This window comes from Nycticebus coucang, chromosome 13, assembly GCF_027406575.1.
Source record: "Nycticebus coucang isolate mNycCou1 chromosome 13, mNycCou1.pri, whole genome shotgun sequence".
Classification (NCBI taxonomy): Eukaryota; Metazoa; Chordata; class Mammalia; order Primates; family Lorisidae; genus Nycticebus; species Nycticebus coucang.
The window spans coordinates 50,275,123-50,288,092 of NC_069792.1; the positions used below are offsets into that span (position 1 = coordinate 50,275,123).

At 40.4% G+C, this 12,970-nt stretch overlaps 1 pseudogene; it reads right to left on the minus strand.

Moving 5' to 3' along the window:
• Window positions 1-5,815: 5,815 nt before the first annotated feature.
• Window positions 5,816-8,324, minus strand: LOC128563387 (disks large-associated protein 5-like; annotated as a pseudogene).
• Between the last annotated feature and the right edge of the window lie 4,646 nt (window positions 8,325-12,970).

The following is a 12,970-nucleotide window of genomic DNA, read 5'->3' on the forward strand; positions in this document are numbered from 1 at the left end:
TTCATTCCGGAAAAGCCAGTTGCCATGTTGAAAGGACACCGAAGGCTAAGTAGCCCACGTTCAAGAAGGCTTTCTGCCAAGAACCACAAGAGTGAGTCATCTTGGAAGTGGATTCTCCTGCCCCAGTAAAGCTTTCATCATTGATGGTCTGTGCCTAGATCCATTAACTCATCAGAAGTTATACAGTGATTCTTCCCATTTTGTCATTCCTTTTGCAATTATGAGCTGTTGATTCTTCAATGAAGAAGTACTACTTTCCATCATTAGCTCTTTGGTACAAAGAAATTATGTTTCATACCAAAAACGATAAATGTTTGATTCTTTGACTGATTGCAAGGATAATAAATCAGTAATCTAGTAACCTCTAAGGTATTTGATGAGTTGTTCTATTTTTTTTTTTTTAAGAATCCATGTGCAGATGCTGGCGTGGATGTGGAGAGAAGGGAACACTTTTACACTGCTGGTGGGACTGCAAACTAGTACAACCTTTCTGGAAGGAAGTATGGAGAAACCTCAAAGCACTCAAGCTAGACCTCCCATTTGATCCTGCAATCCCATTACTGGGCATCTACCCAGAAGGAAAGAAATCCTTTTATCAAAAGGACACTTGTTCTAGACTGTTTATTGCAGCTTAATTTACAATTGCCAAAATGTGGAAACAGCCTAAATGCCCACCAACCCAGGAATGGATTAACAAGCTGTGGTATATGTATACCATGGAATACTATTCAGCCATTAAAAAAAATGGAGACTTTACATCCTTTGTATTAACCTGGATGCTCGTGGAAGACGTTATTCTTAGTAAAGCATCACAAGAATGGAGAAGCATGAATCCTATGTACTCAATTTTGATATGAGAACAATTAATGACAATTATGGTTATGGGGGGGAACAGAAAGTGGGAAGGAGGGAGGTGGGTGGGGCCTTGTTGTATGTCACACTTTATGGGGGCAAGACATGATTGCAAGAGAGACTTTACCTAACAATTGCAATCAGTGTAACCTGGCTTATTGTGCCCTCAATGAATCCCCAACAATAAAAAAAAAAAAGGGAATCCATGTGAACTCAAGGGTCTTTATATATTAATGTGTTCTAACCCACTCCAATACTCTTTCTCCATGTTCTAATTGTCCAATCTTTGCTCAACTAAAGCTCCAATAAATTCAGCTCTTTTGTAGTTTTGATAAACCTTCAGTAATTGCAGATCGCTTCTGTGTGAAAATTTAAGGCAAGATGTCTTGAGATAATCTACTACATTGCTTGCCCAGAAGCTGAAATGCCCATTTTCCAGGAACTCTGGTTCCCTTGAGAGGAAAATGGTATTGAGAGATCACAACTTGAATGCTGGGGTTGTTGATTGCTACTTATTTGTTACTGCTTTTAGGCGTTTCCAGGAGAGAACACTAATACATACTGTTTGAAAATGTAAAAAAAAGAAAAAAATTATGATTCCACGTTATGTTTCAAAATGAAGCAAAAATTATAGGATTTTCACTTAAAATCTTTGATTTCATATTTGTTTCTCTTTCCTCTTCTGCCTAAAATCTTGGTTCCCATGACATTAACATAATTCCAGAATAACAACTTTATATAACTTACTATTGAATGCCATATAAAACTTCTTTGAAGGTTTTTGTTTTTGTCTTTGGCATATAAACCCATGAGATATAGTCAAAATCTTATTATTCTAGTGATTAATTATTCTCTAAGTATTTACAACAAAAATCAAAATATAGTTAGGTTATTTTTTCCTTTAGTTTATTTTGGATCATTAGAGGTCTCTTTGTTATTGCATTTGAATTTTTGTTTTTAAATCATGTAAAACAAGGGCTGGGCCCAGTGGCTCATGCCTGTAATCCCAGCACTTGGAAGGCTGAGGTGGGTGGATTGCCTGAGCTTACAGGTTCCAGACCAGACTGAGCCAGTGCAAGACCCTGCGTCTAAAACATAGCCAGGCGTTGGGAAGCTGAGGCCAGAGGATCACTTGAACCCAAGAGTTTGAGGTTGCTGTGAGGTAAGACGCCACAGCACTCTACCAAGGGTGACCAAGTGAAACTCTGTCTCAAACATACATACATAAATTATGTAAAACAAATACATGGTTCCAAAGTCAAAACAATGAACAAGATTCACTCAGGGACATTTAACTTCCACCTCTGTTGCGTCCCCTAGCCTCTCCCTCCTCAAAGTCCCCAGTTTTGATTTATTCTTTCATCATCTCCTCGGTAGAGTGCTGCGGCGTCACAGCTCACAGCAACCTCCAGCTCTTGGGCTTAGGGGATTCTCTTGCCTCAGCTTCCCAAGTAGCTGGGACTACAGGTGCCCGCCACAACACCCAGCTATTTTTTGTTGCAGTTTGGCCAGGACCGTGTTTGAACCCGCCACTCTCGGTATATGGGGCTGGTGCTTCCCTGAACATATATCATTTTATGTGCAGTTTATCTTTGGGATAGATTCCTAGAAATGTAATTTCTTGGTCCAAGTGAAATACATACAGTTTTCCTAAATGTTACCAAATTTCCATCGACATGGATTTCCATTTGGCTTTCCTACCGGCAAAATGTAAGAATGCCTGTTTCCCCAACAAGGCTTAACCAAACAGACATTCTTACCTATTTCTGGATTTTTACGTTAAGACTTACATTTGCTATCCCCAATGCTTTTCAAGATTTCTGTTACATACAATGTAGTTCACTGTTACTAAATCATATACAACACACTTTAAGATAGACTGCAAATGGCTTTTCAATAAAAATCCATTTTTAGTGTCAAATAATTAATTCATTAAAACATAGGTACCATTGGGCATTCAGTCTGGTATCTTGTCTTTTATAAGAAAGGAGTAGAGCTGCGGATCTTTTACTTCTTTGTGCCTTCATTCCTTGAAGTAATGACTGTCTTAACGATTCAACTAAGGGCTCTACAGAACTCCAACCCAAGTTCAAGTGTCATCACTAGCATCGTTTGATTCATCTTAAAGTCTTTCTGCCACTTCATATTAATTAATTTTCTCAGTCAGATCATACCTGACACTTCACTTATCTCTCATTCTCTTCTTTATGTGGCATTACTAAGCAATCATCAAAATTTCTTACAGATTTATCATTAGAAGAGCTTTTGCACATGGCTCATTTTTTAACCCTATTCCCACTCGAGTCTCCATGCTCATTATCTAATGCCATGACTGGTGGGAATACTCTCTTAACCAGCCTCCCACTCTCTACTTGGTCTTTCCTCTCTGCAGTGCCTACTACAGGGTATTCTAAAAGTCTCCACACACAGGAAAAACTTTAACACAAAAGATCCCTTAGACTGTGTTCTCCAGGAGTGAGGGAGAAGACTGTGTATGTTACAAAGAGGTGGCCATTGAGAACACATAGAGAATATTTTGTAATTTTTTTCTACATATCTATATCTATCTTTCTTTAATTTAAATTGAGTAAAAAAGGGAAATTAGAGGCTCAGCACCTGTAGCTCAGCAGCTAGGGCGCCAGCCACATACACTGGAGCTGGTGGTTCGAACCCAGTGCAGGCCTGCCAAATAATAACTACAACAAGAAAAGAAAAAACAAAACCAGCCAGGCATTGTGGCAGGCGCCTGTAATCCCAGCTTCTTAGGAGGCTGAGGCAAGAGAATCACTTAAGTCCAAGAGTTTGAGGTTGCTGTGAGCTGTGACAGTATAGCACTCTACCAAGGACGATATAGTGAGACTCTGATGCAAAATAAAAAATAAAATAAAATAATGGGAAATTAGACAAATTGATATACTTAAAGCCTAAAAGAGGATATTTTTACAATCCTAGTATCTGCTACCCTTGAATTAAATGCCAATGATGGCATGTATAAGGATTTTTGCAAAGTACAATAAACTTTATACACAGTGGAACAGACTATTATGTGACATTTTTCAGAAATATGATTACTAGAATCTGTCTCATTACAATAGCAAAAATATTTTCAGCATGTACCAAAGAAATGCTTGAACTATGTATCTTACTATGTAGAACAAAATTATATATATATATATATATACATACATATATATATATATATATATGTATATATATCCATCCATCTATCTTGGGCTTGGTCCTTGTAGCTCAGAAGTTAGGGCACCAGCCACATACACGGGAGCTGGCATGTTCGAATCCAGCCTAGGCCCGCCAAACAACAATGACAACTACAACCAAAAAATAGCTTGGTGTTGTGGCAGGCGCCTATAGTCCCAGCTACTTGGGAGGCTAAGAAAATCGCTAAAGCCCAAGAGTTGGAGGTTGCTGTGAGCTGTGATGCCACAGCACTCTACCGAGGGTGACAAAATAAAACTCTGCCCCCCCACCCAAAAAATATATATATATACATATGTATATAGGTTCAGTGCCCATAGCTCAGTGGCTAGGGTACACTGGGGCTGGCAGGTTCGAACCCAGCCTGGACCTGCTAAACAACAATGACAACTACAACAAAAAAATAGTCCCAGCTACTTTGGGAGGCTGAGGCAAGAGAATTGCTTAAGCCCACGAGCTTGAGGTTGCTGTGAGCTATGACTCCACAGCATGCTACCAAGGGTGACATAGCAAGACTCTGTCTCAAAAAAAAATAAATAAATAAAAAGTTTCTAAATGTAAAAATAAATTCCTTTTCTGGCATTGTTTAAAGTTAGAAAAGTACCCCTAAGTTAGCGATTGCTAAATTTATCTGAGGCAAGATTGCTTGAGTTTAACTTCCAAAGCTGCCATTTACCCTGTGTGTGTGACCCTGAGCAAAATAATGAACCTAACTGTGCCTCAGTTTCCTTATCTAATAATGACAACAATACCTACCTTATAGGCTTGTTGTAAGGATTGAATAAATTAAAACACCTGGCACACAGTAAGCACATTCCAGAAGCAGTATTTTCATAAAGCACAAGATCAATTAGTTTTCTAAAGTCCTGCACTATGACACAGTCCAATGAATATGCTCATGACTTCTTCAAACCTGAACTACCACTTAATTCCTGGTCTATAAAGTTACAGCTTACCTGGATCAAAATTATCACCAAATATTCTCTTGGCAGGAATCTTCAGGGCCATAGCAGGAAACTGCTTCTTTAACTAAAAAAATTTAAAATAACATTACAAATTACAAATAATTTTGCAAGTGGTCTAGTTATGCATGCGCCAAAACCAAATATAACCTGATTTTGAAGAAAACCCATTCTAAAACACTTTTAAACAGATGCCCACCCAATGTACAGTATTAAGTTATACCAGTAAACCACACACTGACTAAGCATCTTTATTTGCCCCAATAAAACACTCGGTATCTGTGTTGCCTTGTATCAGTTATTAACATCTCTGAGCCTCAGTTTTCTGGCCTGTGAAATGGAAGTAATTTTAGCAATTCCTTTACAGATTTATTGTGAGACTTAGAGAAGATTGGATGTTAAGTGCTTGGACGAGAATCTGATGTGTAAGTACATGTTACTCACCATTTATGACCTCAAGAGGAGATGTGATCTTTTGTGTTCCCTCTACATGAACAGATTAACAATAGTTTTCTTTCTTTTCTTTTTTTTTTTTTGTTTCTTTGAGACAGAGCCTCCAGCTGTCGCACTGGGTAGAGTGCCATGGCATCACAGTTCACAGCAACTTCCAGCTCCTGGGCTTAGGTGATTCTCTTGCCTCAGCCTCCCAAGTAGCTGGGACTACAGGCGCCCACCACAATGCCTGGATAGTTTTTGGTTATAGATGTCATTGTTTGGCGGGCCCGGGCTGGATTCCAACCTGCCAGCCCGGGCCCGGTGTATGTGGCTGGCACTGGCTGCTTAAGCTAGAGGTCCTGGGCCAACAACGGTTTTCTTAAAAAGCTGATGTATTGACAGCTGCCCACACCCGATGGGCTCCAGGTAGGGTCTCCAGCCCGGGTCGGAGTCCGGGGCTCCACGTCCTGCCCCCCTCCAGCACCCAGGCCAACGGGAGGCATTAGAGGTGAAAAGGAGATCAGGTCACCACCAAGGGAAATGTATCCGGAATGTTCTCAATGTCTGCCCTCTGGCTGAGTGAATGGATTGCTGCAGTTCAGGCCTGTTGAATCAACAAGGCATTCAGTAATGAGACCTTTATTATCAAATAGTACTGACGGAGGAAGTTTAGTTTCCTCTTCTGGTGAGAGGATATTCTGTGATGGTTTAATTTTTTCAGGGCTACTCATCAAAACATCGTGTGATATAATTGAAGAATTAGCTCCATTCCTTCCACAACATCTGAAATTTCTTCTTTTTTGTTAATATTATCTGCTACTCCACCAGCAAGAAGATCTCTTGCAAACTCAATTCTTTCACTGGGTAAGTAATGCACCCCAAAGTTTACCTTATTTTCATCATGTTTCGCTTCGATTAAATTCTGTGATCCAGGACACTGAGCATCTTCTCCTAGGTTGCTCTGGCTTTCAGGAGTATTTTCGAACAAAGTCTTCTTATCATCGTGTTCATTTTTGGTACTCCAAGGACTGGAACTCTCTGGTGATGCAGTTTGTCCTAGGAGACCCACCGCACCCCTGCTCTGAGACGCAGCTTTGCTGACAGACTTAGGTGTTCAACGTCTTTTGAGAAGGATGTTCAAAAGAAATGGAAAGTCTTGAAAATGATATAACGGGACTTTCAACCCTGAAAAATCCAGCATCAAACACTATTTTATCAATCTCCTTTGCCATCATAGAGGCTGCTGCCTCCACATGTTCTCCCAGCTTCGTCTTCTCTCTCTCTGCACTTTTTATGGCAGCCAAGCGATTTCTACCTGCAATTCTTCCACCATCATGTGGAAGAATTTGTTTTGGTTTATTCACCATACCCGAGATGACTTTTTTCCTGAAGACTAAAATGCTTGCATTACTATTGTTTTGCCACCCAGATTCTTCAAGTCTGGTCAAATTGTTGAATTTTTGCTTTACATCTTCTATCTTAAAACTAATCATGTCCCAGAACCTGTCCAGATCTGTGCGAGTAATCTCCTTTTCACCTTGTTTATATTCACAATCATTCCCTAGTCCTTCAAATTGTTTGAACCTTTCCTTCATAAGGAGTCTTGTGGGACCAACTGCTGTGCGAATAAGATCTTTAGCATCATCTGGAATGTCCGATCCCAGCTTCTTCTCCCCCTGAAGGCAACTTGACATTGTTAATTTCTCAGTTTCTGACTGGAGGATATTTCTGAAATATGGTACATAGCTGTCCTTTCTTCATTTAAAGTGATGGGACCTCTGTTACTGGAAGGCCATTTGACTTTTTAATAGATTTATTACGATTTAAGACCTGTTCTTCATTCCAAACTGTTAGAGAACCCAAAGGATGTTGTAATTTACTTGAATCTTGCTGTACTAACTCAGTAGCCGACATTTTACATTTTAGCACCAAAATACTTTTGTTGCTTCTTGAGTCTTATCATCTTCTATTTTGCAAGAGGTCCAGGTGTAACTGGGTGTCGAGAAATCGTCAGCATTTCTGGGAGTCATGGGTGTGACTTGATAGGTCTTCAGACCATCCAGGGTCTTTGCAGGTTTTGTTTCTTTTGGGGGGGCGGGTCTTCCTTTATTTGATGCCTTTCTTCCTGGTTCACTGTCACCAGTGGCTCTTGAGAATGGCTTTCTTGCTGTGCTGGATGAGACTGCTCCAGCAACCTGCTTTGCTGCTTGAGCAGCAGATCAAGTCATTCTCACTGACGTGGGCACTACAGGCTGTCCAACTTTTCCCTCTTTGTCCAACACTTTGTTTTCAGAAGTTTGTCTTTGACCAGGTCATACTGCTGGTCATACTCCCATTATTGGGAGTGATGTTCGAGCAGTACGAGTGAGCCTCCTAGGACAAACCAAACAGGTCTTTTGCCTTTGACCTTGTAATCCATACAGAAGAAGTCTTTTGTGGCCCAGCTTTCATAGCATTCAGGTTTGATGAAAGAAAACCAGGCATATCAGGTCTATAAAAACCCACTTTAAACACTTCTCGTTTAGCTTTCTCTTTCTCTGTGCTTTCAATTTTTGTAGTTGCTTTTCTTCTTTGTATTTTTGGAGCGTTTGTTTTCGTTGGTCACACAGAACAGTTTTTATTGACCTTGGCTTGGCGTTTTCTAGAGCAAGCTCTGGAGATGTCTCATCTAATTCAACAAGAATTCTACCTTCCAAGGTTGGAATGCTGACATCTTTCAAACCAAAGAGTCTATTTTGTTCATATTCCTTATGTCTGTTTTTGTTTCTCAGACAGTGATTTCCTTTGAGCAAGTTTAGTCCTAATCATTTCACTACTGAAATCCTTTCTGAACCGACTGGCAAAATGTGATGAAGACATTCTGAAGCACATCCTAGCGTGAACCTCAAGTGAATCAAAAGTTAAGGAACCCTGGAAGTGGACGCACACCACCGCCTCCAAGGCTCGCCTCCATACAACAAAAACTTCCTGCACTGAGCCCATCTTTGGATTTTTAAATAATGCTTTATGAGTATTGTATATAAAATTTTAGAAGTGAAATTGCTGTGCCAATGGATATAGAAACATTGCTTTAAATTTTTGCTAAATATTGAAAAAAAAAGCTGAAGGATTTTGCTTTAAATAACCTCTGCTCTAGACTTCTTATTAATATTCTAATATATTCAGGCGGCACCTGTAGCTCAGTGTGTAGGGTGTCAGCCACATAAACGGAGGGTGGCGGGTTTGAGCCTGGCCTGGACCTGCTAAACAATGACAACTGCAACAAAAACAAAAAAAAATAGCCAGGCGTGGTGACAGGCACCTGTAGTCCCAGCTACTAGGAGGCTGTGGCAAGAGAATCACTTGAACCCAAGAGGTGGAGGTTTTGAGCTGTGATGCCACAGCACTCTACCAAGGGTGACATAGTGAGCCCCTGTCTCAAAAAAAAATAAATAAATAAATTCTAATGCATTCATATCAGATTTGCATGTCCCCAGAGAAGGTAAACTTGGCCCTGAAGAAATTAAATTTGGGACAGTAAAGTCACAAAAATGGGTTATATTTATAATATAAACTTAATATAAACAAAAACCACACGCAAATATAAAAACTACAGTTCTAACACCTCGAAATACCAAGAATAAAAGAATGCATTAATCACTTTACAATATAGGCATACGGTCAACTGGAAAATCTATAAAAAAAGAAAAAGACTTTTTTTTTTTTTTCTTTTAGCCAGGGCTGGGTTTGAACCTGCCACCTCCGACATATGGGACCGGCACCCTACTCCTTGAGCCACAGGCGTCGCCCAGAAAAAGACTTTTTTTCACAAAAGTTTGTAGAGGAAAGAAAAGAGAGGCAAAGGGGAATTTGGTGATTAAAAGACACTTGATAGGGCGGCACTTGTGGCTCAAAGGAGTAGGACGCTGGCCCCATATGCCAGAGGCGGTGGGTTCAAACCCAGCCCCAGCCAAAAAACCACAAAAAAAGAAAAGAAAAAAAAAAGACACTTTATAGAGCTATTAACCAGTCCTTTGAACACTAACTGGATTTTTTTTTTTTTTCAGAGAGACAGTTTTGGCTTGGCACCCATAGCACAGTGGTTATGGCACCAGCCACATACACCAAGGGTGGCAGGTTTGACCTGGGGCAGCTAAGCAACAGTGACAACTGCAACAAAAAAAATAGCCGGGCGTTGTGGTGGGCTCCTGTAGTCCCAGCTACTTGGGAGGCTGAGGCAAGAGAATCTCTTGGGCCCAAGAGTTTGAGGTTGCTATAAGCTGTGGCACCACATACTCTATCGAGAGTGACATAGTAGGGTTCTCTCTCAAAAAAAAAAAAAAAAGAAAGAAAGAAAAGAAAAGAAAGAAGAGAGTTTCACTTTGTTACCCTTGGTAGAGTATCGTTATACTTCACGGCAACCTCAAACTCTTGGCTTAAAAGATTCTCTTGCCTCAGCCTCCCGAGCAGCTGGGACTACAGACACCCACCACAATGCCTATTTTTAGAGATGGAGTCTCTCTCTTGTTCATACTGGTCTTAAACCCATGAGCTCAGGCAATTCACCTGCTTCAGCATCCCAGAGTGCTAGGATTACAGGCATGAGCCACCATGCCTGGACTCTAATTAGATATTTGATACTAAGGCATTACTGTTCTTTTTTTTTTTTTTGTAGAGACAGGGTCTCACTTTATGGCCCTCAGGAGAGTGCGGTGGCCTCACACAGCTGACAGCAACCTCCAACTCCTGGGCTTAACCGATTCTCTTGCCTCAGCCTCCCGAGTAGCTGGGACTACAGGCGCCCGTCACAACGCCCGGCTATTTTTTGGTTGCGGTTCAGCCGGGGCCGGGTTTGAACCCGCCACCCTCGGTATATGGGGCCGGCGCCTTACCGACTGAGCCACAGGCGCCGCCCTCTTTTTTTTTTTTTTTTTTAATGTGATAGTGGTTTTGTTTTTAAGAATGTTTATCTTTTGGCTGGGTGCAGTGGCTCACTCCTGTAATCCTAGCACTTTGGGGAGTCAAGGTGGGTAGATTGAGCTCTGAAGTTCAAGACCAGCCTGAGCAAGGGCAAGACCCCATTTCTATAAGAAAAAAACACAAATGGCAAGGCATTGTGAAGGGTACCTGTAGTTCCAGCTACTCAGGAGGCTAAAACAAGAGGATCACTTGAACCCAAGTGTTTGAGGCTGCTATAAGCTATGACACCATGGCACTCTCTAGCAAGGGCGACAAAGTAGAACTCTATTTCAACAAAAAAAAAGAAAAGAATTTTTATCTTTTAGAGATGTACACTAAAATATTTACAAATGAAATGATATCTGAGATCTGTGTCAAAATCATTGATGGAATGGTACAGGATGGAGATTAATTAATCAAGAATAGCCATGTACTAGTAATTGTTGAAGGTTAGTGGTACAGTTACGTTATATTACTTTCTATATTTATACTAATCTACTTCTGCATGTATTCAACAATTTCTATAATAAAAAGTTTAAAAATATAAACTATAGTCATCAAATATACATTTAATCTGACAATAAAATGCTTACAGTTTGGAAAATTTTATTATAATTTTTATCTTTTCTTTTACTCTAAAAGGAGAATAGTTCAAGAATTTGTGTTTTTTGAAATACAGGCCAAGTTTAACCTCATGTTTGCAGTTTCAAAGAACACAACTGATACCATTTTTCTGTTTTATTTCCTGCCCCTCACCACAGGAGGCAGAATTAAAAGGAGTTCTATAAAAAGACAGAGGTAGACACAAAAAGGAATGAAGTAAGAAAAAGATGAAAAAAAGGAAGAGAAATACAAGAGCAACAAGGGAGATGAATGATAAAAAATGAATTACATATTAAAAAATTCTGCTGCAAAAGTTTAAAGACAGGGCATTTCAAAGAAGAGAGAATAAAAGTGATCATGGGGGAAGGGGTTCATACAAGTTTTCTTACTTCACCTTTATTATTAAAGATATACAAATATACACATATATATATTATTTTTTTGAGATATAGTCTCACTTTGTCACACTGGGTAGAGTGACACCCTGGCATCACAGTTCACAGCAACTTCAAATTCTTGAGCTCAAGTGATTCTCTTATCTCAGCCTCCCAAGTAGCTGCGACTACAGGTGCCCACCACAACACCCAGCTATTTTTTTTTTTTTCAGAGACAGGGTCTCACTCTTGCTCAGGCTGGTCTGGAACTCTTGAGCTCAAGCAATCCACCCACCTTGGTCCCCCAGAGTGGTAGGATTACAGGTGTTGAGCCACCTCACCCAGCCAAAGGTACACAAATATTAACACTCTGTCTATGAGATCATCAGCTATTTAATTCATAAAACCATCTTCAAGTGCAGCACTGGGATGGATCGCCATACTGCTCAGTTTTTAGGTGACATTCCCTGTTACACCCCTTCCTTTTATGAACAGTTCTGCTAAAGGTAAGTTTAGAAAGTAAGTGTAGCCTATAAAATATTTTAAGCAGAATGTAGAAAGAAGTCTCAAATTTCAGTTATTACTATTTCTTTCTTTTTTTTTTGGCCGGGGCCAGGTTTGAACATGCCACTTCTGGTCTATGGGGCTGGCACCCTACTCCTTGAGCCACAGGCGCCACCGTTACTACTATTTCTTTAAACAAAATTTCATCTTATCTAAGAAGATCATATAAACTGTGTTCATATGAGAAAAATATTGTAATGTTATTTTTCCCTGAGCATAACTAGGTATCCCAGTGGGTACAGAGTTTACAATCCTCAAAACAAGGATGAACATGTAGATAACAGGTATCTAAGAGTTTTCAGCAGAACTAACAGTTCAACTCTTACTCAGTATCCAAAATAAAACCATTTTTTAAAAATTACGGAAGGCAGCCTGGGTACGGTGGTTCATGCCTGTAATCCTAGCACTCTGGGAGGCTGAGGTGGGTTGAGTGCCTGAGCTCACAGGTTCGAGACCAGACTGAGCCAGAGTGAGATCTCCATCTCTAAAAACAGCCAGGCATTGTGGCGAGCGCCTATAGTCCCAGCTACTTGAGAGGTTAAGGCAAGAGAATCACTTAAGCCCAAGAGTTTGAGGTTGCCTGAGCTGTGACACCACAGCACTCTACCAAAGGTGACAAAATAAGACTCTGTCTCAAGAAACAAAAAAAATTATAGAAGGCTAGCCAGGCATTGTGGTGGGTGCCTGTAGTCCCAGTTACTTGGGAGGCAGAGGCAAGAGGACCACTTGAGCCCAAGAGTTTGAGATTACTATGAGCTGTGATGCCAGAGCACTCTATCCAGGACAATACAGACTACGTCTCAAAAAGAAAATCATGGAAGGTATTTATCTGCATGCACAAAGTTCTACTGGCTTCTACTTATTTCAAAAGTGGAACTTTGGCAGGGAACAGTGGCTTATCTTGTAATCCTACCACTTGGGCCTCTGTGTAGGATCTTCAAGGCGACACTGTCCACAAACATTGGTACCTATGTAAGATCTGGCCTGATGTATCACAACAGAGGTGGTCTGTGGCCTACTCTAGAA